Source organism: Lampetra planeri, chromosome 38 (genome assembly GCF_965212315.1).
Source record: "Lampetra planeri chromosome 38, kcLamPlan1.2.h2, whole genome shotgun sequence".
NCBI lineage: Eukaryota > Metazoa > Chordata > Hyperoartia > Petromyzontiformes > Petromyzontidae > Lampetra > Lampetra planeri.
In genome coordinates, this window is record NC_136144.1 from 11,000,283 (window position 1) to 11,013,248 (window position 12,966).

A 12,966-nucleotide genomic window follows, 5' to 3' on the forward strand; every position below is an offset into this window, starting at 1 on the left:
TTCATATATTCATTTGTTTATTTATACTCTTAGAGCTTTCATTGTGGTATGGTATTGACTTAAAGAAAAAAAAAGTGGAATAAGTAATATGTGGAACCCCTCAAGCGTGAAATGTGTTGACGGATATCGGATAATAATACATGGCGAGTTGAAAGACGTTCCGATCGAACATCATAGGAAAAATCCCACATTGCCTTGCGAGCCTTAGCTGAGCTCTCATATCCACATCAGCCCGAATGAGCAAGCATCTTCACAGAAGCCATTCAGTCATTTCCCACGATGTTTCACAGGCTACCTGTCTTTCACCTCAAAGTGAATTCATATATCGTCCTGGTCTGCAGTCAAAAAAAGAACACAACACGTTCTTGCTGATAAAAATTCCCTTTGGCGAGATAAATTTATGCGGTGATACTGCGGTGGCAGTGATGCAGAGGTCCAAATAATAAAAAAAACAATAAATCATCACGTAAGTTAAAAACACTGTGGCCTTTAAAAAGTTAAAAACTATATTTAATAGTTGAAGTTTTGGGAAATAGACGATCGTTCTTCATAGCACACACAGAGAGAGAGAGAACAGAGACTGGGTCGATAGTAACAGTTGGAGACTGTGCGTTACATCATTTAAAACATTTTGCCGATGAAAGATTTTCACTTTGACAGAATTTCAAAGTAACTATTCAAATATCAACTTTAAAAAACTTGTCGTGAAACGCTGTTCACAATGGCTACTTTAAGAGAGGCACTGGAGACGTCATGGGGGAGGGTTGAAAAGTGTGCAAAGATATACGCAGAGACGCACGCTCGAATCGATTCGAGGCAGAGCAACATGTGGATTAGATTAGAAAATGCTCTCATGAAGCAGACGTGCTGTTGAGTAGTAAGAAGATAATGTATTGATGTGTGTTGAACTTTTTTCGCACCGTACGTAGCTAACCGTGCTTCTCGTAGGTACGGGGGGGGGGGGGGGTAACAAACTACACACAAAAAGCAGTTATAAAGAAATGAGTTTTTCAATCTAGATGATAATCTAAAAGTGCATAGCTCTCACTGGCGTCCTAATATCGGAAGGAAGAGCGTTCCAGACGGCCGCAGAAGCACATCTGAAAGCGTCGGGATGCGGTGACCACCGTCTTTGTTTCTGGTTAGCCAAAAACCGCTGCTGCTGCTGCTGTGAGGATGACTGGAGTGAGTGGGGCCTGAGCAGGAAACGTCGCTTCAGGCGATGTGGTGCCCGGTGGTCGAGACTAACAACGGAGCGGCAGCTGAGGGAGGGAATGCCTCCAGGAGAATGCCCACCACGAATACGCAGGGAGTACATGGAGGATCGTTCACTCTGCAGCGCCGTGAGAGGTAGCGATAGCCCCGCGAGGGGCACATCCAGCAAGAGATAGATTGTGGCCGGCTGTGACGATGATGGTGATAATGATGATCGTAAAAGGTTGTTCATTCGTATCATATCGATTAGTGGGTTGTTTTCTCAAACTAGTGGCTCTGGACGGCTGCTTGCATGCACATTGATGCCTCAAATAATCTTGCTTCAAGATATCCTCAAGTGTGAGTTGTACGAGGTTGGTTTGACCACAGCCACCACCAACGCGACGTACTCTATTAATGTACAATTCGGATATACTTTTAGTATTTATTTATTCCCCCCCCCCCCCCCCCCCCAATTTAATTTAATCTCAGCTCTGAGCATGTTCATCTGGAAGCTTGACGGACACATGACGACACAAAACGTAGCGCCCCCAGGGCCTCGAAGTGGGAGCCACAGAGGGAGTGGCATCGGTGGGAGTCGCTCTCCCCTCCTCGCCAATCTCTCTCCCGGCCACACAGTGGTAGTACTGGTAGGCGATCTGGTGCCAAGAGCTTTCAGGAATGACGAAGTAGGTCAAATTACAACGTAGACGCCGGGACTGTGTCGCTCAGCTGGCCGGGAAACGCCTCGTAATTCCCCAGGAAGAGCTAGAGTCTGTGTATCGTAGTGTATAATGTATAGTAGTGTCGTGTATAGTGTAGTGTATAGTGTAGTGTATAGTAGTGTCGTGTATAGTGTAGTAGTGTATAGTGTATAGTCGTGTATAGTGCAGTAGTGCTGGAGTCTGTCGCCAGGCAAAGGGAGGTCTGGACCGCCACTGTTTAACACGCTGCTGTAGTGTAGTAGTGTATAGTGTAGTGTATTATGTAGTAGTGTATAGTGCAGTAGTGTAGTGTATAGTGTAGTGTATAGTGTAGTAGTGTATAGTCTAGTGTATTATGTAGTAGTGTATAGTGTAGTGTATAGTGTAGTGTAGTAGTGTAGTGTATAGTGTATAGGGTAGTGTATAGTGTAGTGTATAGTGTAGTAGTGTATAGTGTAGTGTATTATGTAGTAGTGTATAGTGCAGTAGTGTAGTGTATAGTGTAGTGTATAGTGTAGTAGTGTATAGTCTAGTGTATTATGTAGTAGTGTATAGTGCAGTAGTGTAGTGTATAGTGTAGTGTATAGTGTAGTAGTGTAGTGTATAGTGTAGTGTAGTAGTGTAGTGTATAGTGTAGTAGTGTAGTGTATAGTGTATAGTGTAGTGTATAGTGTAGTGTATAGTGTAGTGTAGTAGTGTAGTGTATAGTGTAGTGTATAGTAGTGTATAGTGTAGTGTAGTAGTGTAGTGTATAGTGTAGTGTATAGTGTAGTGTATAGTGTAGTGTATAGGGTAGTGTATAGTGTAGTGTATAGTGTAGTAGTGTATAGTGTAGTGTATTATGTAGTAGTGTATAGTGCAGTAGTGTAGTGTATAGTGTAGTGTATAGTGTAGTGTATAGTGTAGTGTATTATGTAGTAGTGTATAGTGCAGTAGTGTAGTGTATAGTGTAGTGTATAGTGTAGTGTATAGTGTAGTGTATTATGTAGTAGTGTATAGTGCAGTAGTGTAGTGTATAGTGTAGTGTATAGTGTAGTGTATTATGTAGTAGTGTATAGTGTAGTAGTGTAGTGTATAGTGTAGTGTATAGTGCAGTAGTGTTTAACACGACCCTCACCAACACGAGCTGATTGAGAAACAAACGAACGAACGAATAAAATGACAAAAATGTAAACATATAATCAGCTGTCTAAATAAATAAATAATCAGCTGTCTAAAGAACTAAATAAATAAATTGTTTTCAGCAAGGAGAGTTTTGAAGTTTTTAAAAACAATTTTTTAACTTAGAAACTTAATCCTGTTTAAGATACATAACCTTTGGATCTTGGGAATTCACAACGAATCATGGTCTGGCAACCCTAATTATTCCCTTCTTCTTTACTTCCCAATCACAAACACGCAGTAATTGGGCAAAAAAAATACAAAGGAATAAATCCCAATATAATTCACAACGAAATAGATCAATTGCGTGTCCCTGGTCTCTCATCCTCGTTACAAACGCCCGTGATTGGAATCAAAGTCAATTAAAATTCAATTCGACCATTCGAAGGGGGAAAGTGCTTTGTTGAACTTAGGTGGTGTATTACCCTAAAAAAAGTATCAATCCCGGGAGATATTTGTTGCATGCATCCTCCCACCGTGCAAAACATATTGAATCATTATACCTTTAAGGATCCTTTTCCAAGGCTAAGCATCGTAACGATTACGTAGTACATCTTTTATATATATAATAACACCAACGAAACCAGCGCCGTGACCTCGGTTAACACATTTCATGAGCCCCAATCTGAAAATCAAATTCTCACACTGAGAACGATCGGATTGAGGTCGCGTGGTCAAAGCGGCCCTCTGTGCGGCGCGCGACTCTCACCCCGTGATCGTTATTCACGCAAGGGGACCCACCACCAATGACAAAGATCCCCCGTATAGTCTTAGCAGACTGTTGGGGCAAGTGCTGGTAGCAAGCAGCACCTATGAAGGCCGGAACGGCACACGAGGGGGGGTGGGTGGCCAGCAGCACGCCCGGCCGCCTTTGTCTCCCCAGTGGCGATGTTTACGCACCGCACCAGGTTCTCATTTGTGGCCGAGTCGACCTAGGGCGGGCCCAGGATCGGTTCAGAAAATCTTCACCGGTGTTGACCGTGAGCGGGAATCGAACCCGGGTGGCCAGGTTCGTAGCGTAGCGCGCTAATCGCTGCACCACCGCTCACCACCGTCTTTGCATTCATCCACAGAGCATCGCGGGCTCTTGAAATATTGAGTTTTTGTTTTAACCGAATGTTGTTGTTTAACAACAAAAAACTGTGGCTCTGTTTTGTTATTTTGGTTTCCGACTCCCCCCCTCACGCCCCCCCCTGGTCTGCACCAAAGGCTGCCCAAGGGAGGCGCGGTCCCACGTGGGATGCCACGTGCACATTCCCACGGCGAGCCGTCGCTTCGTCGTCATTGCACGGCGATAACAGTGATCGTGTGCCTTGATTTGTGTGTTCGTGTAAGAAATAAATCAATATTAAATAAATGTGTCGATGTAATTAATCAGAAGGGGTACAGATTAGATATTAGAATGGATTTTGTTATTGTTATAATATTTGTTTTAACAGGATACCCGTGCCTTGCCGTGTGATGGCGACATCGCGATATGGGGCAATATATCCCCTGCTAAATTAAACTAAACATTGATAACATTGTCCGTTTTCACGCGATATCACTCAACAATTGACACTCGCTCACCTTACAGCCCCCACACACTCTGCATCACGATGTAATCTATTTAGATACATACTAAGTAGAACCAAGAGAACGATCATGAAGTAACGAGGGAATGAAACGGGAAATTAGGATGCTGGAAACGCAATGACAGAGCGTGCTTGTTTTTAAAACACGATTTGGTGATATATGTAATGGATTCTATAACCTAACGTCTGCACATCTTACAGCTCCCATTGCCCCATCTAAAGAACTTAGACACACTGTGGTTATCAGACACATGATATGACAGTCTTACCACAGATGAATCTATGCACTGGTCCATTTAAACCCATCCACGAAAGAAGCAGACACCAGTCAGATGTTAAAGTCGTGAACTATAGTTGTGTAACTAATTGGTCAATGTCACCTTCACATATCAGTCTTTCCAAATAAAATATAATCAAAGTGTTGCCTACACGACCCATCAGCCGCACGGCCTTCTGGGAATGCACAATTTCAGCAGCATTGATGTCAAGACGAGCAGAGCTCTGGAGCAGTTTTGACATTCAGTGCCTCATCAGCAGAGCGAGGCTTGGCTTTACACAACAATGCTGCAGGACTGGCAATGGTACAGGCGACAGGGATATGAGAGAGTGTTGTTCAATGTGGAGAGACGGATACGTGGTGACATCTTATCTGCTTATTTGTTTTGTTATTTAAATTCTCCAAGGGGCCGCCCATAAATGACGTCACGCACCTGGGGGGGCGGGGGTCAGACATTTGTGACGATGTGTGACGAAGGAGGGGGGGAGGTGAGAAATGTGACGTCACATCAAAATGTGCAACTTTAAATAAATATAGACAACACGTTCTACTTAATTAAATATACGTTTTAATAAATGTTTTCTCCTACAACATCAGAGTGCAGCGCCACATTAAATACGCACTACAATGACAATAGTTGAAAGCGATTTGAAGCCTGTTTTATTTTGGGGGGGGGGGGCAGAGCTTTTTGATGTCATATTTTAGGGGGGGCGGGGGGTCTGACTTTTTGTGACGCCGTGTGACTAGGGGGGGGGTCAAAAATCGTCCAAAATCGCGTGACGTCATTTATGGACGGCCCCCAACAACGACGCAAGTCATTCTTTTAGTATGTGTACAAAAGGTACATTGCACTTTATAATGATGAATGAATAGCATTGGGACGACGTCGTAATCGATTTTAAGATTTTATTTAAAATAAATTACGTGGGCTTATCGCCAGCGAATCTCACATAAATCAACAAACCTATTCCGGGCACCCGTGATGTTATCTTCCCACACTGCTGCCAACCGTCGTGGCTGGTGCTGGCGTCAATCATGCACAACTATAATATCTCGTTTCAAGCCAATCCTAAAAGCACGTGGCTTTTTGTTGTTGCGCCATAACGCAAACGAAGGGTCATGAAGTAGAGCACCGTAATGAGCGCTCCTTCAACGGAGGAGGAGGGACAGAAAGAAGCCACGCCAAGTCTCTCCTCTCGTCGTCACTGCTGAGACAAATCGCCGACATGCGGAAGAAGAGACGAAGAATATATTTCTTAAAGGAATTTAAAATGAGAGCAATGTTTAAAAGCGTTGTGTGTCTTCTCGCGCCTGGGTGGATTTGTATAACTGAGAGTTTAAACGGTGGGGGGGGGGGGGAGTTACGTGAAGGATACTTTGCGCGCTGCCAGGAGGCTTGCGAGCGTCTTTCAATACGAGATGCGGTGGAGACGCGATTCCTGTTTAAACTTACAAACTCCCATGTTACACGTTGAGCGGAGTGTACGAAAACCAAGCGTGTATGGAAACATGCGTCCTCTCTCTCTCTCACACATATATGTTACATTTTGTTTATGAGGGCTAATGTAATCAAGTATGGGTATAATTACATTTTAATACATAGTTAGTATGTGATCGAGTGTGCAATATGATTGGATAGTGATTCTGCGAAAATATTGCATTAAACAAGACCCAGGATAATAATATTGTGTGTTTTTCTAATTAAGCGAATACAGCTATTGTACCTTGATCGTTTAATGTTACTTATAGCTTATTTCCTGATAAAATATTCACGAAATAGCCAACTGAATAATTTAAGTTGTAAATAGATGGCTACTCTGAAACAAAATGAGCGGCTTATACCAGAGGTTGTTTCAGAGTAAATTGATGGCATAGTGATTGTACGATTTATAAGTAATCTCTAAGAAAGTAATCTCTAAGTAAGTAATCTCTACGTGTAAGAAATCTCTATTCATAGTTGGAGAACAGCAAAACACAAACAAGTCAAATCAAGATGTGAAACAATGAACAAGCCGATTTCACGATGATGGCGATGATGAAGATGCAAACAGAGAACTTGTAACTCGATAAACAGAGAACTTGTAACTCGCTTCGCGGTATTTGCTCGCGCTGGAAGCGAGGGAGAGAACGGGTGTGTGGTGGTGAACCTCGTTTTAACTATCCCGAGAACAAGAATCGGAAAAGTGACAAAGCCATTGCAGCGCCAACGTTTTGCAACAACACACCTCGTTAACTCCCTTGGCATTGTAAATCTTCCTTCAAAAATATTCTGAAGCAGAAGATTCGTGCTGGATGCAGCCACATTTGCCAAAGTGATTTGTAAATGTAATCTTAACAATGTATTGAGAGTTAGATTTTAATGTACTATTTTTTTTTATTAAGGGGCTGTGTGTTTTCTTGATGTGTTCTTGGAGTGGTTTAATCTCTGTTGTTCTACTGCCTTTCTGAAGCTTGGGAATTGATGATGCAATTCTAACTTGATATATGTATTATTTATTTATTTACGGGGCGTCACGGTGGCTAGGAGATGTTAACAACCTCGCCTGGTATGCAGGAAGTTGGTGGTGTCGAAACTGACCCTGACGCCTGCTGCTGTATATTTGGAGTTTGTGCCTCTCTCTCCCCGTGGTCGCGTGGATTTTCTCCAGATCCTCCGGTTTTTCCCTCCACATTTAGAAACACGCATTGAGATGTTTTAGATTCATTTGCTGCTTTAAATGTCCAAATGATGGGGGCACTTTGTTTATATATCAATCATTTGTGGCCAGGTCGCTTTGAAAAAGAAGTTAACACCTCAGTGGGTTTTGCCTTGCAGGATGGGGAAGGTTTCGTTTTCTTTGTTTGTGTTTTGGTGATTTGTTTACCTTTCTTGTACTTTGCAGTGTCATGTTTTCGTACTGTTTGTTGTTGTAACGTTCTTACCCGCCCCTAGTGGATATCTGTAACAAAAAAAGAGCTTCATACCTCATCACATTCCTCCACTATAAATACTTATTCGGATTCTGATTCTTTCGCATCGTATGTAGCCAGCCGTGCTAATCGGAAGCCCGGTTGACTAAAGACGGCACAAAATGAGTTCAACACATGGACATACGCAGGCGAGTGCAACGGCAGCAGCAGCAACAACCACCAAATTCGCGCCCAAGCTCGGTGGTCCTCTATATATGAAGGTGTTTCATCGGTGGGTGGGAAACCGGAGCACCTGTAAACAGCCCACACGTACGAGGGGGAAACACTCGATCCCATACAGAACGAACAGATGGAGTCCACATTTTGCTGTGTACCGCATTCTCCTGGCAAATCGGAGTTATTGCTTATCTTCGACGTCGATGGGAAGGGAGTTCCACAACCATCTCTGTCGTGATCCATCAACCCTCGCCTACTGCCTCCGCAGTGCTGGATTAGAGGCATGCGCCTGCATAGCCGTCTGCTGCCTGGCAATTTCACGGTGAGGATGATGATCGTCACATGCCTGACATTTTACATGGTATCATACAATTTTTGCGGCAACTGTAAAATATGACCGTGATATTTTAAAACGATACTCTTATATTTATTTAGAAAATTACATCGGCAAAACCTATTTTAAATCTCGTAAAAGTTTTGCCCTACATTCAGATAAACTCTCCAGGTCTCGTCAAAAGCCAAGGTGGACAGGCAGTTAATTGCCTCCATTTAGATGCAAATTGCACTTTCGTCTGGCTCGACGAAGATGGGAAAAAACGGTGCCACTGCAGTGTGAGAAAATTGCAGCTCGAGTTTGGACGTTCCAGGCCAGAGCGGGGGGACACGGCGAGCCACGAGTTTACGGGGAAATCATCGCGGCCGAGTCTGTTCGTGCGCACCACGTTCACCGTCTTTCGCACCGTACGTATCGAACCACTCTGATCGAAGGTTCGGACTGCCACGGCTCCCAGCGCAGCAGCGCAGCCGTGCCGACCACTCCCAGCGCCCACCGCCACCTGCAGCCCCCCTGGCCTCAACCGCAGCTCGCTTCGCGTGAAGCCTTCGTCTTCTCTGGCCAGGTGGCTTCAGCGCAGGGGCCTGGGCGGCTCGCAGTCAGAAGGTCACGGGGTTCAGATCCTGCACGGCGGTTGATTCAGGCACATCATCCCTCCTTCCAGGGTCGATGGTTATAAATAAATAAAAAACATAGAGACAACCAAATTTGTGGGGGAAATCAACGGTGTTTGTCCCTATGGATACACACTCTCTCAACCCGCCATAGGAACGTGGAATTTCCAAACTGGGCTCAGTGGTGTAAAGAGGAGATGAGTAGCGCCTTCATGCTCATTTCAGCATGAGTGAATAGCTTAAGACTTTTAGAAAAAAAATTATAGTTAGCTTAAGTTACTACTATTATTAGCCAACGTTAACCCAATGATTTCAACCACAAGCCAACGTTGTCCCAACATTGGCTTAATTGTTTCAACCTTTTTGACTGCATTGTTCAAGCAGAGCAGGTCTCGAGAGCTGATTCAAACGTCAGAGGTGGCAAACCCCTTGTCGAGGTCTGCGAGTTCATGGCATCTGTTATTTTGTTGTCGTGAAACAAGAGCCTTGCCTATACTCTTTCGTTCTTTCGGTAAAGTCACGTGGGTGAAAATTAAAATAACTAAATCACGACGTTTCGGAGGCAACACAAGCTTCCTTCATCAGGTGGAACAACACCAGCAACGTTACTTGTTTTTCTGTAGTGGGCAGAGAGAGCTGTATGTGACAAGCGATTATACGGGGTAAGAGCCAGGGAGGAGGGATGCAGGGGGGGGGGGGGCGTGTGGAGTCGGGGGCTTAAGCTCTTGTCGTTATTTACTGTCACCCACGTGACTTTACCGAAAGAACCAAGGAGTATGGATCCTTGCAGTCACGAACACTTCAAATCTACAATTAAGAGACTTGCCTCTATTATTACTTTTTATTATTACGTAAAATAAATAAATATATGCCGCAGATTTTCTCGGTTGAGGTTGATAGTTCTATTTGGCAACGACCCAACAACAGTGTATAGGCACACAGAGTAACGAAACGTGATGTCGTTTAAGCTGATTGCTTTGGTGCCTCCATTGACCCATTAACCGGCAAAGGGGCACATGCTTATTACGATTAGTATCTCAAAAACATTTAAATGAGGAAATAAAAACATTTCACGTGTGATATATTATTTTACAGAACGGCAATTAACCACGAGTGTCCACTAAGCCATATTAACCGAGATGCTTCCGAACGACGCACCACCACATCACATTTAATCTGAGCCAAACCACAGTTCAAATTGTCTAAGAATGCCTCGCGGTTGGCTCTGTTCGAGTTCACTGGAGTGCTTCGTGCACCGCTCGTGCGTGCCGCGGGCTGTCGGTCACCGTCCACGCGAGCAGAGGCTGCACGGCACGGACCCTGAAGCACCGCCACCGCCAGCACCACCAACAAAACAAGACAAAGATCCCCCGTGTAGCCTTAACAGACCGTAGGGGCAAGTACTGTTATCGAGCACCTATGAAGGCCGGCACGGCACACGAGGAGGTGTGTGGCCAACACCACGCCCGGCCGCCTTTGTCTCCCTAATGGGGCCGTTTACACATCGCACCAGGTACTCATTTGAGGCTTAGTCGACCTAGGGGAGGCCCAGGACCGGTTCAGATAATCGTCACTGGTGTTGGCCGTGAGCGGGAATCGAACATGGGTCGCTGGGTTCGTAGCGCAGCGTAGCGCTAACTGCTGCGCCACCGCTCCCGAGCACCACCACCAACACCACCATCACCTCGCAATTCATCATCAGATGGGACTCACTCAACCAAACCAGCACGAATGTTCCACATCACTCAACCACACCACTCACACAATCACATATACACCACTCACCACATCACTCACACAATCACATATACACCACTCACCACATCACTCACACAATCACATATACACCACTCACCACATCACTCACACAATCACATATACACCACTCACCACATCACTCACACAATCAGGTATGAAGCACTCACTACATCACACACACAGCACACCACTCACTCCATCACACCACTCACTACATCACACCACTCACTACATCACACACACAGCACACCACTCACTCCACCACACCACTCACTCCACCACACCACTCACTACATCACACACACAGCACACCACTCACTCCACCACACCACTCACTACATCACATACACATCCACACCACTCACTCCACCACCCTATTCACACGACCACGAATGCGCCACGCCACTCATTGCACGACCGCGACTCACAGCACCCACGCACCATCACGAACCACACCGTTCGTGATGGTCAGGCAACTCGGCACGCACTGACCACACCACCCATGAACCACTCACACGAAGCCACCGTCACCTTCCCTGACCTGTGACTCACTCACCTGGGACTCACTCACCTAGGACTCACCTGGGACTCACTCACCTGCCGCTCACTCATTACTGACACCACTAATTCACGACGTCATCCACTGCGCCGAATGTCCACATCGCCAACTTCACCCCACCTCAGTCCCTCCACTCATTCTCCCCACACCCGCCAGACATTTACCGCTTACTCCGCGTGCACCCCAACCTCTCACTGCCCACGCTCACCCGCCACGCCTGTTCCGATCACAGCGAGCGAGAGCGCTTTGCTGTTGCCCGCGCACCTCCTCGTTCGCACGCGGAACGCCATTCCCCTCCTGTCGCCCCTTCCCCGCTTTTCTCCCAGTTTCTCAACAACCCCGCACGCCGTTTCGCCCCACGCATCACCGCGACTGCCCTCCCACCGCTCACCATTTCAAACCCTCGCCCCCAACCCCACGGCCACTCACTCAGAACCATCGGCAGCTGCCGACCCAAGCGCCGTGGATGCTCGCTGCCAGCCCGTCACCTGCTCGCTCGCCACCGCTGCCCCCCGCCGCTTCAGCCGGGGGTCGACCTCGACCTCCTCCTCCTCTTGACGCGCCGGGCTGCAGCTTCGGCGCCACAAGCGAGAGCCACCCGATCAGGAGGTGGGGGGGGCTCCAGAGGCACCCCGAGCCGCCACCACCACCCCCGTACAGCAGCAGCAGCAGCAGCCGCGAGGGTTCAAGCTGAATGCACTCTGGCATCGAGCGTAAGGCAACTGTTGACTTCAAAGGCATCGTTCCCCCTCTCTCCCTCTCGGGCCCTCCCCTCTCTCCCCCCACTGCTCCTCCCTCCACCCCCACCTCCATCTCCTGCACGCTCCCCCCCTCCACCTCTCTCTCCCACCCCGACACTGCTCCCCCACCTCCATCTCCTGCTCCCCCCCTCCACCTCTCTCTCCCACCCCCCCACTGCTCCCCCACCTCCATCTCCTGCACGCTCCCTCCTCCCCCCCGCTCAGGCCGTGGCGAGCGGGAGGGGAGCCCGTGCGTTCTTCCGCTGTCAGGCAAACGACAGAAACTCCCCAGCCTCGCCGAGGGGCATTTGCAATGTCCAGAACACTTCGTTGTGTCGTGCGAGACAGCTCACAGTCACCGACGGTGGTACGTTCCGTGGTGGGCCTTGTTGTTGTTGTTGAACAATCACCTGCGCAATTGAGTTTTACCTCCCCCCACGCTCCCACGCGTGTTTTCTCCAAGAACTAAATCGCTATAGGATCAGAGAGCTTGGGTTACGTGTTGGTCGTGCCGGCTCTGTCTGCTTCCTTTCCTGCTTCTCTGTAGTTTCCCCACGCCTTACGACTTCTACACCGTTTGAGATGCGATTGCCATAAACGACGCGATATAAACACACGTGAATATGATCATTATTGTAGAACATGCTTCAAGCTACCAGATGAAAACAAAACATATACAATTATGAGGCCAAAGAATTGTAAAAATAGTGACGATGCCGTTAACAATAAAGGTGTCTCCAGCAATAGGATGATGTTTTCCTGCAATTGTTCCTCTTTAAAGGCAGAGAGAACGAGGATGCAGAGATCACATCGGAGTTGGACGTTGAACTTGTTTCACCCTGGGGTGGAAAGAAAGCCACGAGATTGTCCTCTCCCGTCTTAAGCAAGGCCATTTTACCAACATTTCATCCGCTTGTATTGGTCA

At 46.8% G+C, this 12,966-nt stretch overlaps 1 protein-coding gene across 3 annotated transcripts in view; it reads right to left on the bottom strand.

Moving 5' to 3' along the window:
• Positions 1-11,996, bottom strand: part of CCKAR (cholecystokinin A receptor) — a 21,943-nt gene extending 9,947 nt beyond the window's left edge. For 2 of the 3 annotated variants that reach the window (XM_078612374.1, XM_078612372.1), the window contains exon 1: positions 11,790-11,996. The gene's annotated coding sequence lies outside the window, so the exon portion shown is untranslated. Of the gene's footprint in view, positions 1-11,730 lie in introns of all 3 variants that reach the window. The other variant, XM_078612373.1, reaches the window with a different exon arrangement.
• Positions 11,997-12,966: the final 970 nt, after the last annotated feature.